This window comes from Equus caballus, chromosome 23, assembly GCF_041296265.1.
Source record: "Equus caballus isolate H_3958 breed thoroughbred chromosome 23, TB-T2T, whole genome shotgun sequence".
Taxonomy (NCBI): domain Eukaryota; kingdom Metazoa; phylum Chordata; class Mammalia; order Perissodactyla; family Equidae; genus Equus; species Equus caballus.
In genome coordinates this window covers 46958748-46975770 of record NC_091706.1, presented here as the reverse complement: position 1 = coordinate 46975770, position 17023 = coordinate 46958748, and the positions used below count along the sequence as shown (strand labels likewise).

At 35.7% G+C, this 17023-nt stretch overlaps 1 long non-coding RNA gene across 1 annotated transcript in view; it reads left to right on the top strand.

Annotated features, from left to right (window-relative positions):
- The window catches only part of LOC111770175 (uncharacterized), a 354326-nt gene that overhangs the window by 253937 nt on the left and 83366 nt on the right, over positions 1-17023 (top strand). The window lies entirely within an intron of this gene.

Here is a 17023-nt window from a genome sequence, read left to right as displayed (position 1 = left end):
TGTCCAAGATATTTTATACATATTATTCTAATATATTTACAGTTTCTTTTCAAATTTTGGTGTTTTACCTAGCCAGAAATATTTTTTATATAATATGAACTAGAAATAGCATGTTTCTTTTTCTTCACTATGGACAGTCAATTTATATATAGGATATTTTACCTCTTGGTCATATAGCCAGCACTCATATTTTTACTGATGAATTTTGTCCATGTACATTTATTGTGATTATCTTGGTTCTTTTCATTTTTAAAAAATTGAGATATAGCATGTAATTTGAAGTGTAAAGTTTGAGGATTTTTAAATATGTACCTTATGAGTTGTAGTTCCTCCTAAGATATGAGACACTTCCAGAGCCCCGGAAGACTTTCTCTTGCCTTAGCTAAGCCCGTACTTCCCTCTAGAGCTAACCACTCATCTCATTTCTATGATTATCAATTAATTTTGCCTGCTTTTGAATTCATATAAATAGAATCACACAATAGATACACTTCTGTGCCTGGCTTCTTTTGTTCAATGTAATGTCTGTCAGATTTATCCATGTTGCAGCATGTACTAGCAGTTTTAGCTTTTCTTCTTAATACTTTGTAGTATGTCATTGTATGACTATATCACAATTTATCCTCTCTCCTTTTGATAGGAATTTGGGCTGTTTCCAGTTTGCAGCCATGTGAATCAAACTGCCCTGAACATTCAACTTCAGGTCTTTCAGTGGACATTTCTTATTTCTTTTTTCTCTTGGGAATATACCTAAGAGTGGAGTTGCTGAGTCATATGAAAAGTGTAATTACATTTAGTAGGCGCTTCCAATTTTCCAAAGTGTTTGTGCCATTTTACACACCCAACAATGATATAGGAGAACCCCAGTTGATTCGCATCTTACCGATGCTTTCACATTTTAGCTGTTCCAGTGAATGTGTAGTGTTATATCATTGTGATTTCATTTGCCTCTCTCTGAGGAGTAATGATGTAGAGAGCATCTTTATGCTTCTTGGCCATTTAGATATCCTCTTTTATAATGTGCCTGTTCAAGTCCTTTCCCTCTTAAAAATTTAGTCATTTTCCTTTTTCTTATTGATTTATAGAAGTCATATATTCTGAAGTCCAGTTCTTTGCTAATACTTTCTTCTAGTCTGCCTTGTCTTTTTACATCCTCGTTGGGGTCTTTTGATGATAAAGTTTTTACTATTTATAAAACCTAATTTATCAGTTTTTATTCTTATAATTAGTGCTTTTTGGTGTGGCATTTAAAAAATATCAGGTTACCCAAACTTTTGAAAATATTTTTCTGTTTTCTTCTGGAAGCTTTATAGTTTTTGCTTTTACATTCTGTCTATGGTCCATCTTGAATTGACTTTTGTGAATAGCATGAAGAAGGAGTTAAGATTTATTTTTTTCTATATGGGTTCCCATACTTCAGCATCGTTTATTGAAAAGACTAATCTTTTCTCAATAAATTCCATTAGTGATTTTTCTCATAAATCAAGTCACCATTTAACTGTGGGCTATTTCTGGACTCTCTATTGTGTTCCATTGAAATATTTGTCCACTTTGCAACACTGCCATTTTATCATACTAACACAGTAAATCTTCGTAGTAAATCTTGAAATGGTGTAGCATAAGATCAAAAACTTCACTTTTCTATGCCAAGATTGTCTTGGCCATTTTTCTCAGTTCTCTGCATCTCCATATAAATTTTAGAATCAATTCATCTATTTATATACACACTCAAACCTGCTGGCATTCTGATTTGATTGTATTAAAGCTATAATTCAATTTGGGAAGCATTGACATCTTAATTTAGAGTCTGCCAATCCAAGAACACGGCATATTGCTCCATTTATTTTTTTCAATTATGATTTGTTGTTTTCATCATAACAGCTTTTATTTACAAATTTTTCACTTTAAGTAGACTGTTAAACTTATTCCTAAGTGTATAAATTTTTTCAATGCTTTTATAAATGATCTTATTTAGAATTTTATCTTCTAATGTTTTTGTTACTAGTATATATAATTTAATTTTTATAATGACATTGTATCTAGCAACATTGTTAAGTTCATTTATTCTGAGTTTGTAAATTGTTTTATATTTTCTGTTAAAAGTAAGAACATAGTTTTATGTCTTCTTTTCCAACTTTTGTGCCTTTTTTTATGCCATATTACACTGACTAAGACTTCTATTGCAATATTGAATAGAAGTAGTAAAAAGTGGAAATCCTGACCTTGTTCCCAATCTTAGGGTGAAAACATTCAATATTTCACCATTAAGTGTGATGTTAGCTGTAATTTTTCAAATAGAAACCCTTTATCAGATAAAAGAAAGTCCCTTCTATTCTTAAGTTGCTGATAAATTTGTTATGAGCAGGTATTAAGTTTTAGCAAGCTTTTTTTCTGCATCTATAGAAATGATTATTTCTATATATAAATTTTTTTCTCCGTTATTAGTTTAATGTTTAAAGTCTCCTTTATTAATTTAATTAGATTTTTAAAGGTTAAATCAATCTTTCATATCTGGGATAAATTCCACTTGATCATGATGTATCATGTTTTTTACATAACACTGTGGTCAATTTTCCAATATTTTATTGAGAAGTTTTTGCATATATCTTCATAAGAAATATTGGTCTGTAATTTTCTTTTTTATTAATGTCAGTCATGTTAGTCATCACTATCAAACCTTCATAAAATGACTTGGTAAGTGTTCCTTCTTTTTCTCTTTTATGAAGGAGTTTAGATAACATTGATATTATTTCTTGCTTAAGTGTTTAGAAGAATTCATTAATGAAAACATGTTGGCCTGGAGTTTTCTTTGTGGAAAAGTTTTTAATTATAGATTTAATTTCTTTAAGAGATACAGCATTATTCAAATATTCGTATTCTTTCTTGTCTTAGCTTGGGTATATGTGTTTTTCAAATAATTTATTTCATTTAAATTGTTGAATTTATTGGCATACATTATAATAGCACTTTATTATCCTTTTTCACATATACAGGGTCTGTAGTGATGTCTCTGATTTCTGATACTGATAATTTTATGTTTTCTCTATTCTTTGTAGTAAGACATATCTTACTAAATGTTTATTATTACATTATTTATGTTAATGAATTTATATCACACTTTTCAACAAACCAACTTTTGACTTTGTTGATTTTCTTTTTATAACTCTTCTCTAAAGTCAGTTATTTCCACTCTTGTATTTATTATTTCTTACCTGCTAGTTTCTTTGGAGTTGAATTAATAATTTTTAACATTTCTGAATCAATACAAGAATCTTACAATGACCATCTGTGCTTTTTTTGTTGTATATTTAACATTTCTGTGTGTTATAAACATCTTGACATATTTCTGATTATTTTAAACATTTAATATTCTTTTATATTTTTAACTTACCCACATATTTACCACTTTTCTTGCTCTTCATTGCTTCCTGCAGATTTTTTTCCATCTTGGGCCATTTTCCTTCAGCCTGATGAACCTACTTACCGCTGCTGTGTGTTACCTACTGGCAATAATTTCTACTAGATTTTATTTGTAGGAAAGCATTTTAATTTGGTTTCAGTTTAAGGATTTTTTTTGCTAGACATAGAATTATAGGCTGGCAGTTTTTAAATTTTCTTTCTGCACCTTAAAAATGTCATTTCATTGAGTTATGGCTTCTATAGTTTCTGTTGTGAAGTTGGCCATTAGAATTATTGTTGTTAATTTGAAGATAATATATCTTTTTCTTTGGATGCTTTTGGTTTTTCTTGTTTTATTTGGTTTCAGCAATTTGTCTATAATGTTCCTAAGTGTTATTTTTCTTTTTATTTATCCTGCTTGGGTTTTGCTGACTTTTTTGAATCTGTGGGTTGATTTCTGTTATGTCTTTTGGAAAATTCTCAACCTCTATTGTTTCAAATATTGCTTCTGCTCCATTTTCTATCCTCTCCTTCTGCAACTCCATTACATAAGTATTAAGTCATTTGTCCATGTCCTTTAGACTCTATTCCGTTTTTTAATCTTTTTGTTTCTCAATTGGATATTTTCTCTTTACCTGTATTCAGATGAGCTTGGAACATCTTATGTGCCAGAAAGTAAGAGAGTGCTCAAAAAATTGTGGGGCATTTCAAAAGGACCTCAGTAGCTGCCAATGGCCAAATATGAGGTAATTTGAGTGAAAAAATAAGTAATAATAGTGGTGAATTATAACCCGTGAAATAAATACATATCCATGAGTTCATGCTGATATAAAAAGACAGCTGAATCAATAAATAAAGGGTGAGATGGATCACTGTTTCATGCAGTACAGTTCTAGTTAATTAATGCAGAAGGAATGATGGCAATAGTAAATCCACATTTGGCAAACAACATAGTAATAATTGTTGCAGATAAAAATCATCAATGGCTACTGAAATTAGTAGGGGAAAGTACGATGAGAATCAGGATATTTGCACAGTCCCGGACTATCTCCCCACATGATACTTATTAATTACAATGAGAAAAATAATAACATCACAGTGGAAAAACCTGTCAGACACTCCTTTAATCAAGTGATCAAAGTTAACATCACCCCTAGTAAGGCATCATACCTACTGATATGATACACTGCAAAAGGCCCAACACTACTTCTGTGATATTTTTGCCAAAAATGTACAACTTCAATCCAATCATGAGAAAACATCAGACAAAGATAAATTGAGGAAGATTTTACAAAATAACTGGCCAGTACACTTCAAAAGTATCAAGGTCATAAAAGACAAAGAAATCCTGGGAATCTTTCCCTGATTAGAGGAAATTAAGGAGATGTGAAAAGTAAATTTAATGTGGGATCCTGGGTTGGAACCTGAATCAGAAAAAGAAAAATAGTGGGACAGTTGGTGAAATTCAAATAAGATCTGAGGTTAATAATATTACTTCAATGTTAATTTTTTGATTTAGAAAATTATACTACGATTATATAAGATGAGATGGTAACATTGAGGAAAGAGGAGTGAAGGGTAGATGAGAACTTTGATGTTCTATTTTTGCAACTTGTTCTGTTTATAATACTGCAAAATAAAAATGGTTAAAAAAATAAAGGTTTTGTCTTCTACTTAAAATATCTCAATCACAACAGAACAAGATCAGTTTCTCTTGATCGTTGATTTTCTTTGTTTCCAGTCCGTTAGTACTGTTTAAGCATGCCTCATGATTTTCAATGTGGTGTCAATGTGTATGAAAAATTAAGACTCTCAATGATGTTATTTTCTTCCAGGGAAGGTTAATTGTTCTTACAGGCAAATGCAGCATCAGTGGATCTCCTAGCTTCGGTACAGAAGAGGTCAATAAAAGGGTCAGACAGCAAATCTTTCAGGCTTTTTTCATGGGGGCAAAGGGCTGCAACTACTCAACTCTGTTGTAGCATGAAAGCAGCCATGGACAATATTAAAGCAATGGATGTGTGTGGCTGAAATCCAATAAAACTTTATTTAGAGAAACAGGCATAGTTTGCAGACCTTGCTATAGAGGATTTATAATGGCTGATCTACTCTAATTTTGCCCTTGTTTCTCGGGCATGGGCCCTCTGGAATCCCAGTAAAGTGCTGGAAGTGGTTGCCATGCTCCTGAAGCTTATTGAGTCTTGAACTCTAAGCTCTGTCTTCCCAGCTGCTTAAATCTCCGCTCAGCTCTTTAACTTCTCAGTTAATGCTTTCTATCAATTCCTCAAAGTTTGGCCCTGACACAGCTTTGGAGTCAGCCAACAATTTGAGGGCATTTGTATGTAGATTTTAGGGCTCCCTCCTCTGATTCTCTCCTTTCCAGGGTTTTCTCCCTACTTATTTCTAGTCTCTCTAGCAGCCCCAAATCCCTGGTCGTTTCAGTATAGTAAGATGCCTTCGTGGCCCTGGCCCACAGAGAATGGGGAAGTACCCACAGAGGAAAGGCCAGGTAAATATGAAGGTCAACTTTCTTGAAAAAGAAACTCTCCTTCTTTCAAGAACTAGACTTTCTACAGTTTCTGCCTACTTTGAATGTTCTTGAACGCCTTCCAACAATCGAGGTTTTTGTTTGTTGTTTTGTGTTGTGGGTTTTTTCTTTTGTTTTTGTTTGGTTTTTCGGCCCAACTTTTGTAATTTTTGTCTATAAAGAATGAGTCTAGTATAAGCTATTCCACCATGACCAACACTGGAATTCTTTCTTAATTATTTTCTACCATGTTATTTTGTGCTTTCAATTTACCATGTGTTTTCCTCTCCTTTCCTGCATTTTATTGGATTGTTTCATTTTTAATCGTCTTTATTTTCCACTATGTCTTTGTAAGTTGATCATTCATTTTCTATTCTTTTTGTGACAACTATATAATTTTTCATTTTTAACTTTTGAAGTTAAGTATAAGTATAAATTTAATCCATATATTTGCCTTCTGTATCAGTCAAGGGTCAAAAGGAAAGTAATGACACTCTCAAATTAAGATCATACAAAGAGGGTTGGTCCATTTAGGGGCTATTTACAATGATGATAGGGATTAGGGAATTCATATTGGAGAGTGCTGGTACCTGTCAAGCAGCAGAGGGAATGTTGTTATTTCTAGTCTCAAAGCAAAGAGGAAAAGTGATAGGAGCCTGGAAGAATAGTGTCTCTCTTTCCTTGAGTCCAGAAATGACCTTAGTGAAGGATAGAGTCAGTCCTGGATGAACCCACAGGAAGAGAACAAGGGGAATAAATACACTTGAACTCCCTCTTCTCCCTCCCTCTGATCTTCTGCCAGGACTCCCAGTTGGCCGAACTCAACCAAAAGCCAGAAGGTTCAGGATCATGATGATGTAATACATTCAGGTCAGCCTTCCAGGGCAGAGGGCAGGTCGAGAAGAATGCAGACTGTGTCAGGTGGGGCAAACAGAAGATATCCAGCACAACCTCTTCTCAGCACAAGGGTACCTTAAATGCTTCAGTATGAATTACCTGCCTCCTGACATCTAATTTGTTGTTTTTTATTGTTTTAGTTTCAGCTTTATTTTATCCCTCCAAATTAGTCATAATTGTTATTATTATTCTTATTTTATAGTCACTTCTTGTTTAGGTTTACCCATATGTTTATCATTTTTTGCTATGTTACTATTGTTTCTTGTATCACACACCTTGCTGAGTTTATGTTTCTTCTTTCTGAATTAGACGATACAGTAGTAGTTATTTCGGCAGCGGTTGGAGTGCATTCCTCCTAGCCTTTATATGAAAATATCTTTATTTCACCCACTCTCTTAAAAGTTGGTTTAGCTAGGCATTCCAGGCTGACAATTATTTTCTCACAGCTCAATAAAGAAATGATTCTATTGTTATTTGGCTTCCATTGTTGTTGTTGAGAAATCTGTTTCTATAATTTACATTCCTTTGAAAATTATCTTTTTATTCTCATTGCATTTAGAATTTTTTCTTTGTCATTTGTGTTCAGAAATTTTAATAATATTGGTGTAGAATTATTTTTACTTGTTCGGTATAACTCACTGTGCTTCTTAAATATGAAAAGTTTTGCTTTTCATTAATTCTTGAAAATTCTCAGCCATTATCACTAATGTGCGATTTATGGGCCCCTTTTCCCTCAAAGCCACTTCTTGCCTTTCTTGGATTTACTCTATCTTGGAATGGCTGAATCCTGACAGCTGCTGTTCTCAATTCCTTAATTCATATCTTTAATAATTTTTATATAGTTATATTGTAATCTTAAAGCAATTTCTATTAACTGAAGTTCTTGGTCATCTGAACTTGATTTCTTTGAATCCGTCAATACATGTTCAAGTTGATTAGGCCGTTGTATGTCATAGAATTTAGGAGTGGGGCTTATATCTGGCAACCTTGGCCTAGAGAGTGTCCCTCTAAAGAGGTTTTGTGTTTCATGTTTTGAGGTGTGAAAAGATAAAACAAAGTCTGTTGGAAGATAATTGTTCCCAAATCTGAATGGTGGGTACTTAGAGGTTATTATACTATTTCCTCTACTTTTATGTATATTTAAAACTTTTAAATGATATTAAGATAAAATAATTTAGTCAATTAGTTCACTTCTTGCTGCCTTCATGGAAATTAATTTTGATCTACTGGGTAGTTTTAGATGTGTGTGTCTCTCTCGATATATACATATATCAATGAGTCGATGAGTCACATTCTTAAGCTAATATACTGCCTGGTAGTGAGAATGTTTTATGTCTTCATTCACTTATTTGTGCATTCAATAAGTACACATTAACTACACTATGCTAAGTGTGAACAGCACCAACGTAGTTCCTACCCTTATAAAATGTATCATCTAGTAAGGTCATTAGATTATCATCATTAGGTATTATATACCAAGAACAGAGGAAGAAAGCTAGAATGTGAGGCAGCAAGTCAGAGAAGAACAGATATCAATTGAAAGGGAATATTAATTGAAAGACTATTGTGTTTTATTTTTTATTTATTTATTTTTTGAGGAAGATTAGCCCTGAGCTAACATCTGCTGCTAATCCTCCTCTTTTTGCTGAGGAAGACTAGCCCTGAGCTCACATCCGTACCCATCTTCCTCTACTTTGTATGCGGGATGCCTGCCACAGCATGGCTTGACAAGCGCTGCATAGGTCCACACCCAGGATCCAAACCAGCGAACCTCGGGCCACTGAAGCGGAATGTGCAAACTTAACACCTGTGCCACTGGGTCATCCCCAAGACTATTGTTTTAAATACCACTTGAGGTATTGTCACTAAGATGTGTTATTTAGAAGCATTAATGTCTTGCTGGCATTACTGAATAAAGTGAATTCAAGCAATGATGTAAAATAATTCAGTTTCCATACAGAGAAAACATCCATATTGGTGCCATTCTCAATCGCCACAATATAGTAGGCACTCTGCTGGGTAGTTTCTATCATGATGCTCAGTCCTCACAAGACACTGAAAAGTAGTTGTTTTTAGAATAAGAAAACTGTGACTGAGAGAAGTAACTGCCCAAGTTTATGGAGCTATTAAGTATATGAGGTAGGATGTGAATTCAGGTCTACAAGCCTCTAAATCAGGATCTTTCCACTACTTCACGCTGCCTCCCAAGTAGGCGAGTGCCTTCTCCATGGAAATGTGGGATCCTTAACTGCCCAGATATTTTAATATTGTGAATTAAAAGCCTACTTGATGTTGGTACTGGGAAGCATTTAATTCATTATAATCATGTCTTTTTTCTTCAAATATTTTTCTATTTTTCAATTATTTGCCTTGATCCCATGTGAACGAACTTTTGGAAGTGCCATGCTGGAGTGTCAACATCATAGATAAATGTTAGGCTCTAAATTTTATGATGTAAATATTTATAAAGCATGTGCCAGATCACCAGAGTAACCAGTTCTTGTCCTGGTTTTGGAGTCTTGGATTCCGAAGGCAGAGGAAGAAAGTAGGACAAATTTCCAATGTTTGATGACAGCATAACACGACTCACAAGTTATTACCCCTTTTACTTTCCATAGGCTTACCTTTTGACCAGAATAGAGTTGGTAACAATATTGTGATGCCCAACACGAGCCTCTCAAAACCTGCATGTGTAATCTACAGCCTTCTTCTTGTCAGATGATCAGCCTTGACATTGTCATGCTTTAATCCTACACTGCCCACCTTTGGAGCTTATGGAATAGCCTATCAGTTTTTCCCCAGTAGAAAATAAGAAAAATAATCACTTACTTAAAGGAGAAATCAAAACTTCTAACACTTTAGATCCTTCTCCAAGCAAGAGGAGATTTCTGGAAAAGAAATAATCCACTAGACATTTTTTCCAGAAACTCTCACTTCATTATGCCTGTAAAAGAGTTTAAATTGCTGAATTAGCTCCTTCTGTGGTGTGTCTAATTCCACCAGTAATGTTATATAGAAATGCTCAATGTCCAAAACTTGGAATTTATTAAAAAGTAGTTGAAAACAATGCAAACTCTAGCCAATTACCAAAAAAAGAGATTTCAAAAAAAATTCTTGTTCTGACCCATCTCAATCCTATAATTTAAACCATTTCTAAAAATTCCAAAGAAATATAATTTCAATAAGAGCATATTCTGGTGCAGTTTCCCTCAATTTTTCTTATAGGACACATAGAATTTTGCGTAGTATTTCCTTAGACTGTAAAACACAGAGAGAGGACATTATTCGTGTAATTTTTTAATTTAATTAGAAAAAATGAAAATTTTCAGTATTTTTGATGGAGATATATGTACATAAAATACCTTCATTGAGGCTGCTTGAAAGTCCTTACCTAAGATATATAGCAACATATACATACATGTATGTGTGTGTATCTTAGATAATGACTTTAAAACAGCTTCAACAAAAGGGTTACATACTGATTTTATACATTCCCGGAAATTTTCATGTCAACTCCCAAGACAGTGTAACCTATAGCTGACTAGTCCTCATGAAGAAAACATTGTAGTAAAATCATTTTAAATTCGAGGACGTGCACATTTCATGATTTTGTCCCACTTCCTCACATTTCAGGGGCGATTCTCCCTTGATTTTAATGCTTCATTGAAGCGATTTAAAAAATATTCTATTAAACTGGTTAAGATAATTCACCACTGCGGGTGTTACCCTTATACAGTGAACGGTTAATAACATAATCATTCACACTGGTGAAGTGATCCAGTATCTGGTTCCAAGCTCTCTGTTCTAGAGGGCCTGAGAGGGGCTGGAGAATTATTCCAGGGAAAAATATGCAGTATTACTAATGGGATGCCCCACAGTTGTCATAGACTGTTCATTGTTTCCATCTCAACTTCACCTTATGTGCAGAAGCCCTTGGGAAACGTCGGCGGTGAAGCTGATGGTAAGAGCTTGTACTCCATACTCCTCTTCAGACCATACAGCATTATTTTGAGTGTTAATTAGCAAAGTCACAAGAATAGTCAGGAAGATGGGGAGTGGACATGGATTTGAAACACACTTCAGAGCACGACTCAAGGCAGCAGTTTACAACAGGAAGCAAAGAAGATTGTGTCTAATTAGAACTTCAGGGGCAATTTCAAAAGGCCTAGTGTAATTACCTGAGCGGGAGGTCAGCCAGATGGAGGGTAACACCTCCAGTAAGGAGAGAAAGTTCTATTTATATTCACAAACTCATTCAGCTATAATTTCTAAGTGCCCATGAAGGAAAATAAGATTGCTACCTTTCAAAATGTTGTGTTAAGTATATTTTAAGGTTCCATGAGCCATGATTTTTACTGGAACTTTACATCATTAAACAACAAATGACCTGTTAATCCAATATGAAATTTAGTCCCATTTTGAGTTAAAGGTACAAACTCTGAAATTTCTATTCTAAAGGGGTATCGCCTTGAAACCTAATGAAAAATATCTAACCTAACCGAGAAAGCATCCCATTCATCATGTTTTAATCAGTGTAATTGTTAAAAATAGTTTTCAGGGGCCGGCCCCGTGGCTGAGTGGTTAAGTTTGTGCTCCACTTCGGTGGCCCAGGGTTTTGCCGGTTCTGATTCTGGGCGCGGACATGGCACGGCTCATCAGGCTGTGCTAAGGCGGCGTCCCATATGCCACAACCAGAGGCACTCACAACTGGAATATACAACTGTGTCCTGGGGGGTTTTGGGGAGAAGAAGGAAGAAAAAAGAAAAAAAAAAGATTGGCAACAGTTGTTGGGTGCCAATCTTTAAAAAAGAAAACTGTTTTCAAATTCAATTTTTTCTAAACAAACCTTAAAAACTTAGATTGTAGAAAACTACAGTATAAAATATTTGGCAGATTTGTTTAAACTTTACAAATATGCTAATTTCCATTAGTTTGTGACAAAAATAAAATATTATTCTTGAAGAGAATATTAATGTGGGATAAGTAATGAGCTTCAGCTTTGAACAGCAGTGCAGTCAAGGTAACAAAGGCACACATATTTTTTTCTGATGGACGCACACGTGGCATCTTCCATGCATGTGCTTACAGGAAAGAAAATCTTGCTTTGAAACTTAATAGAGCCATGCTGACAAGGATTAAAATGTTAGAGTCCTTTATATTCAGAATATAAAATATATTTAAATTATTCTAGGCAATTTGTTTCATATACTACGACTAAGGACTTCAAACAATTAACATTTTAATATGCTGTGCAATGTAACTGCTTGTTGCTTTTATGTTCAGGGTGGGAATTATAGAGCCCTCTGCTTTTACTCTTGAGGTTCCTAATGTGGTGAGGCCAACCATGATGTGAGTTTTATTACTTTGTCTTGTCAGCGATTTTAACTTGACACTAGATCAAGGCCATGGAGCCTCACCGTTCTCTTTGGAGAAGACAGACATTTGCTCTGTCTACTAGGTCATGCTTATTAGATGAGGCAGCTTTGGAACATGAACTACTATTGTCTACTGGTCACTGGAAAGTCTATCCTAATCAGTAATGTTAGACATAGTTGATCTGGAGAATGAAGAATGAAGACAAGGAGATCTGCAGCCAAATGTGCATCCCACTGACCAGCAGCAGATATTTGGGTCTTGCAACAAGGACTAGTGTCGTGGTTGGGAACTTAGAGAGAGGAATGGTAAGGGAAGCTGGATTAGTTATGGTAAGCAAATGTCATGAAACAATGAAAAGGTAAGAAATGAGGAAGTCAGAGGTACTCTGACTAAGTAAGGTACTAAGTAAGTAAGGTACTAAACGAAGACATGGTTTCTCCTACCATGTCTTGGTTTTAAAATTCAAGGGAGTAACATTTCCAGGATAGAGCTTTGTCTTCAGGACTCTTTCTCTTGGCTACAATCTCTTTCTTTGCCTTAGAAGAAGCTCACTGCTTGCGGAGAGATGGAAGGGAGTGAAGTCTGAAGAGTTCACTTGCAAGCACCACCTGAATTCCCAAGTCTAAGTCATTTGAGTAGCAAAAGAAGTAGCCCTCTGGTTCTGTGGGTTCCTGCGTGATGCTCACCTCCCAGGGCTTCTGCTCAGGGGCAGGTATCACTTGCCATCTCCTCCCAGGAAGTTCTTGCACTTGACTTCTCAACTGTCATAGGAAAGAGCACATGGTAGGCAGGGATAGGAAGGAACCCACGAAGAAAGCTCAGGTTTCGTGAAACCAACTCTTGTGTCCACAGTCAGGAAAAATTTAAACTGCTGTTACTCTGACAAGGGCTTGGAATGAATGAGAATAAAGAAAGCAGACATTCCATTTTTTTGCATGCTAAGTCTCTTATTTAAACTGAGACTTTTGGCTTACGATTTCTGACTCTAATTACCCTTTCTCTTAACTATTACTAAAGAGTATATTGATCTGCCATTGAGTATGTAATAGCATTTCACTAAAATCGGAGTATCTAGGAAAGATTAGAAGTATTTACTGGAAATCTAATTTGGCTAAAAGCTAAGCATCTGGCAAGTTCCTGACTTCCTTAGCTTAAGATCTCTAGACCCAGAAGGTAGAGAAAGTACAATGATCTGAAGATTTAGATCCTCTTTTTGGTAGATTGGAATAATATCACCATGTAATCTTTAGTAACTTCATAATTAGGGGTGGGAAAGTCTAAACATGATTCAATGGGCACTCTAGATGTTAGGAGGGTAGGGATAAAAAAGCCAAAATGAACGCACAAGTAAACACACAAAAAGAGCTACTTCCATGGCCTAAAATTATCTCAAAAATAAAACTGGCAGGTAACAGCAAAAAGATGTCAAAATTTAAATCCTAATTATCTTTTTACCACCTGATCTCAGTGAGGAAGGAAAGTAGAGACATGCAAAGCAGGAGAATTTCTCCAATAAGTTCAAACTAGAAGAGTGTGTGCAAAACGTGACCAGGAAGGTCTCTAACCAGAAGACTCTAGAAATGGCATAAACCTTTAAGAGAGTGTCAGATAGGCTAGATTCAAGAATGTGCTGAAGCATTGGAAAATTAGGGGAGAAAACATAGAAGAATGCTTTTAAACCAATAAAATTATTTTCAGAGTTGGAACAAGCTTTATAGGATGAAGCTATTTTATTTGGGATCACAGGAATATAGTGCAATCACTTTTTTTAAAGATGTGGAAATTGAGACCCAGAAGACAAAGATTTACCCAGAAGCACAGAGCTGATAAGTGGAAGAACCCAGACCATATTCCAGTTCTTCTGAATGTGGATCCTGTGCTTTCCTCACTGCTGAAATGATAAACATCTCACCAGGTGACTTGCAATATGCAAGGTGCTGTTCTTAGGGCTCAAACCCAACTAAATGTGGGATGGATAAGGGAGGCCTGGCTGAAGAGCAGCGTGTTTGAAAATACCTTAGCTTTTTCAGCAGATGACTTATTCTATTCTGTATTCAGCTTAATATCATGTAAGTAATCTTTGATTATACCTGTTCTACTGTACTTTGGCTGGACAACCTCAAGAACGCTGTATTCATTTATGGGTTACACTTAAAGCAAGGAGAAGCTACAAAGCTTGTTCAGAAGAGAGACCAAAACTAAGAAGATTTGAAACCACATCATCTTGCAGGTTTTAAAGCATGAGTTGCCCATTTAAGCACTTACAGCACTCAGGCCACTGATATAAACAACTGAAATGGAATAAGAGGAGACATATTTCTCTACTACTAAAGGAAAACATCAGTGGAAGCCTGACAATAAACAAAAACTGGGAGTCTGCCTCAGGATATGCAGCACAATAGAGAGTGATGGGGACTGTGGCACACCGGAAATCTTAGGCCTAGTCTGATGGAGGCAAGCACTACCCACCTCTAGCTGATTATTGCATTGTAGGAATGCTCACCCAGTGCTGCTAGAACTCTTTATTTTTTCAAGTGAAAATTGAAATGTGGCTATTTATGCAAAATTACCCAATTTTTATGTATTGGCTCAATTAATAAAACAAACTGCCACTGCTAACAACAAAAATCACTGTGTGGAATGAATAAACTGTCTCCAAACTTGATCAGGTCCATGGGCCAACAATTTGCGACCTCTAAAGTAAAAGTCTTAGGGATGTTTATTCTGAACAAGACAAAATTCCAACAGTAACCTGTAATTTTTTAAGGGATATAAGATGAAAGAGGGAATCAGTTATTCTTTGTAGATGCAGAGTGAAGATTAACATTTAAGGGAGGTAGAATCTAAAGAAGAACCTTCTAAGAGAGATGTTTGAAGATATCCCCAAAGGCATTGCTTCAGTGAACTGCTGTTACTGCTGCTGCTGAAAGACAGAAAAATGTGATGATAATCAGGAACAATATACGAAACCATGGGAACATTGCCCTGTGCTTATCCAAACCATGATGTGTAAGTGTAGAGCTCTAACCACTGAATTTCAACAAATTTGTAATTTATCTGAAGAAGGTAAAGAGAAGACAAAGTAAAATAATCAAGGAAATGGTGCTACTCTTTCCTAAGAACAAATGCAAAAGATGAAGAATCTTTAATGTGTAAGTAAGATGGCGAGGTGAAATAACTACAGATCAGCATTTAATATGCTAAAGTGCAACCTACGTTTCTTAGGGGATTATGATGTCCTGACTTTCCCTGACTTATTTGTACTGGTCCTTTGGGACCCCTCTGATCCCTATGCTCTCTGGGGACATTTATGGAATTTGTAATTCCATGGAAAATCCTTAGGAAGCTCTGCCATAGATCATAATCTTAGAATATTTGAAGTATAGGAACTCAGAGATCATCTGGTTGATTTCTCATTTTCTGATGAAGAAGAATTAAGTGATTTTTACCAGGTTCCCAGGGAGAGGAACTAAAACTAGAATTGATAAATTCAACTCTACTCCATTACTTCACGACGTATTTCCTGTCTAATCATGAAGGAGGGAGTCAGCTGACTGTCAACTTCAAATCAATACAGAAGTAGGAGGTCGCTCCCTGAGATTAAGGGGGCGGGGAGTATAAGATGACAAAAGCACCAAGAACACAGAGAACATTACTCATCATGGACAGATCCCCGTGCCCGCCCCTCTGCCCTGCCCCAGTATACCTGTCACCAAAGATCTATTCTAGAGCTGACTTCTTGTCCAGCCTCATGATATGGGCTATAACATAAGTAAATAATAGCATCCCTGAGCTCAGGCAGACGTAAAAAGTGTTGAAGAGAAAGCATTGTCATCGTATTCATATTTCTGCTCAGTGGGAGATCAATTTACAGATTAAGCAGGAAATGACTCCTCTCATTAACTGGTGTTTAAGGGCTCTTCCTTTCAGCATTGCCTGTTACTGAAACCTCTGATCTCACAGGAAAAAATACGTGGTCCAGGAAGAAGGCAGACCTAGAATGTGAACTTGGGAAAGGTTTTGGCTGTACACTCACACAGATGTTTTCATTAGCAACTTCAACAGGTAAGCAGCTTTTGTGAAAGGAAGTTGGAGGTAGGGAAAGTTCTTTTATTTGTTTATCGAATATTTATTAAGGGGCTACTAGTGCCAGACACTATGAGTATGTTAGAGCTACAGTAGTGGATGAAGCAGATATAGTTTCTGCCCTCGTGTTTTTTGTTGGTTTGTTTTTTGTTTTGAATGAAGAAGATTCACCCTGAGCTAACATCTGTGCCAATCTTCATCTATTTTGTTTGTGGGTCACTGCCACAGCATGGCCACTGACAAGTGCCAGACATCCACGCCTGGAATGGAACCCAGTTGCAGAAGCAAAGCATGCTGAACTTAACCTCTAGGCCACGGGGCTGGGGCCATAATGGAGTTTTCATTCTTGTTGGGAGGGGGGAAAGAACAATACACACATAGAAAAGTAAATAACATGAGGTTAAATAATAATTGTTAGGAAAAAAATTAACTAACGTGAAGAAAGAGGGAGGCAGGAAGTCTGCTCTTTCAGAGGTGATATTTGAACGGACATCTAAACAAAATAAGAGAGTCAATGAACAAATCAATGGAGGAAGAATTTCTGGGAAGAGGTACCAGTAGGTAGGAAGGTGTGTTCTGGGAAAAGCAAGATCAGGGAAGTGAGCAAATGAGAGATTACTAACTATTAAAAACTGATAATTAATGATAAGATAGACTGTATTTTCAGCAGATATATAAATAAATGCCAAAAGTTAATGAGAATAGCCTCACAGCAGGACACGAAACCCTACTCTAGAG